The sequence below is a fragment of the Octodon degus genome, unplaced genomic scaffold (assembly GCF_000260255.1).
Source record: "Octodon degus isolate 3935 unplaced genomic scaffold, OctDeg1.0 scaffold00352, whole genome shotgun sequence".
In the NCBI taxonomy this organism is placed as follows: domain Eukaryota; kingdom Metazoa; phylum Chordata; class Mammalia; order Rodentia; family Octodontidae; genus Octodon; species Octodon degus.
In genome coordinates, this window is record NW_004524928.1 from 888,529 (window position 1) to 891,388 (window position 2,860).

Genomic DNA, 2,860 nt, shown 5'->3' on the forward strand with positions numbered 1-2,860 from the left:
TTTGGATTTATCCAGCTGTACCTATCTTGGGTCTGGCTGCTGTGCTCAGTTCCTTCCTGTTTCTGCCCTTGTGGGTGAACCTGTTGTGCCCCTGTGGCAAGATGTTCTGCTCCTGGACTAGCTGGATGGTTCTGTCCCCAACACTTTCTTCAGGGATTGCAGATGAAGGGTTTCACCCCAGGCCTGTATGCCAGGCCTGAGCTGAGTCTGGAGGGGAGAAGGTGGAGTAGGGGTAGAGGCAGCCTTCTCACACACTCACCAGGCCTGGACTAGGACTGCATCTGGGGGTTCCCAGAACATGACAGAAATTCCTACTCTTTGCCGGGGTTTGGGGGGGGTACTACAGAGTGATTGGGCGCATCCCAAGAGGGTGAAAGATGGTGTCACCCACCCTGGGCCTGGGTTGGGACCAGTAGTTCTCGCTGGCGCAGGGTAGCCGAAAGCTCTCCCACACACTCACTGGGCCAGGTCTAGGACTGGGTCTCATTTTACTGTTAACATAACATCTCTCTCCTACATACTCTTTTCTTGACTTAAATGAAATACTAATGTAAGGTCAAGATGACAGAGAAATGACTGAGATGAATATCTACTAAAAGAACCAATAGGTTTTGTCAAACTAAAAAAAAAAAAGAATTATATTAGCCATTGGGTTGTCATGGATGGCTTTTATCAAATTAAAGTAGAGGCCTTCTATTCCAATTTACTTTTTGAAATTACTCAAGAAACTTTATTCACAGAACAAGTGTGAAAAATTCCTTTTATTGGTACTAAAAGGGAATTTTAAGGCTATCAGACTGGTTCCTTAGTCCTTAATGGGAAGTGGTTACTATATTATAGATGGACTTGGACATGCACCTTTCCTCTTCAGGGAGAACCATGAAATCTATTATGCTCCCCTAGCAGGGCAGTTTTCAATGAGAAATTGCTGCCTTTGTAAAGAACATAGTAACCATGCTGGAAGATTTTACCCATATCTACATAGTGATGACAAAATTGCACATGACTAAAATGTGTGGAGAGCACAATGCCCAGCAATGAAACCTAGAAACAAACATCATAATGCCCTAAAGATGACTCACATGTCATGGGACATGGACCTAAACCTTTCATCTATTCCAATTTTCTGTAGCACTTTGAACATTAATGAGTGTTGGACTTTGTCAGAAGCCTTTTCTGCATCAATTGAGATGATTGTGTGGTTTTAGATTTCGCTCTATTGATATAGTGTATTACATTTATAGATTTGCAGATATTGAACCATCCTTGCATCGCTGGGATGAATCCTACCTGGTTATGGTGTATGATCTTGATTTGCTGTATTGTATTTACTAGGATTTAATTGAGGATTTTTGCATCTATGTTCATGAGGGAGATTGGTCTGTAGTTCTCTTTTTTAGTTGCATCTTTCCCTGGTTTTGGTATCAGTATAATACTTGCCTCTAGAAATGATTTTGGGATGATTTCTTCCTTTTCAATTTCATTGAAGAGTTTGAGGAGTGTAGGGATTATATCTGATGTAAATTTCTTGTTGAATTTAGCTGTGAATCCATCAGGACCTGGACTTTTCTTTGTTGGCAGGCTTTTTATTACATTTCATATCTCATTGGCTGCTATAGGGTTATTGAGAGTTGTTAGAGCTTCTTGATTCTTTTTTGGTAATTTGTACCTTTCTAGGAATCTGTCCATTTCATCTGTGTCTTCTATTCTGTGAGAGTAAATATTCTCAAAGTAGCTATTGATAATCTTCTCTGAATTTCCACTGGCTCTGTGGTGATCACACCCTTTTAATTCCTTATTGCTTGTATTTGAATGTTTTCTTTCCTCTTTTTGATGAGGTTAGTTAGGGGCTTATCAATTTCATTTAATCTTTCAAAGAACCAGCTTTTTGATTCTTTAATTCTTTGAACTGTTTTCTTCATCTCAATTGAAATAATTTCTTCTCTAATTTTCATGATTTCTTCCTGTCTTTGGACTCTGGGTTTGGTTGGCTCTTCCTTTTCTAGATGTTGGAGGTGCAGCATTAGGGTGTTTATTTGTTCCCGTTCTGTTTTCCTAACATGTGAGTTCACAGCTATGAATTCTCCTCTGAGAACTGCTTTCATTGTATCCCATAAATTCTGATAAGTTGTGATCCAATTGTTATTTAATTGTAGATATTGTTGAGTTTCTTGTTTAATTTCATCTGTGACTTATTGATTGCTCAGTTGGGTGTTGTTTAGTTTTTTTTTTTTTTTTTTGCTCCGAATGCCTTCAAGGCATGACTGGCTGTCTTGTGTTGTGGGGATCAAACCACAGCAACCTGAGCCTGACTGCTTTGTTGAAGCAGCCAGTTAAAGAACTGAGCTAAGGGGTAGGCCCCCAGGGTGTTGTTTAATTTCCATGTATGTAGGGTTTTTCTTTTTTCTGGTTTCTTTTGTCATTTATTTTGTTTCATTGCACTGTGGTCATACAATATGCATGGGATAATTTCTGTTTTCTTCCATATACTTAAGCATGACCAATGGACTAGTATGTGGTCTGTTTTAGGAAATGATTCATGTGCACCTGAAAAAAATGTGTATTCAGCTGTGTTTGGGTGGAACACTTTTTATATGTCCACCAAGTCCATTTGTTCCAAGCTCTGGTTCACTTCTGTTTTTTCTTTGCTAATTTTTTGTCTGATTGACCTATCTTTTTGGGATAAGGGTTGTTAAGGTCTCCTGTTAAGATTGTAGTACTAGATATTATATTTTTCATGTCCATTAAGATTTGTCTTGTATAGTTGCGTGCTCCCTTGTTTCGTGCATAGATATTTATGAGTGTTACCTCTTCCTCTTGAATTTTTCCCCAAACCAGTGTATAGTGGCCTTCTTTATTT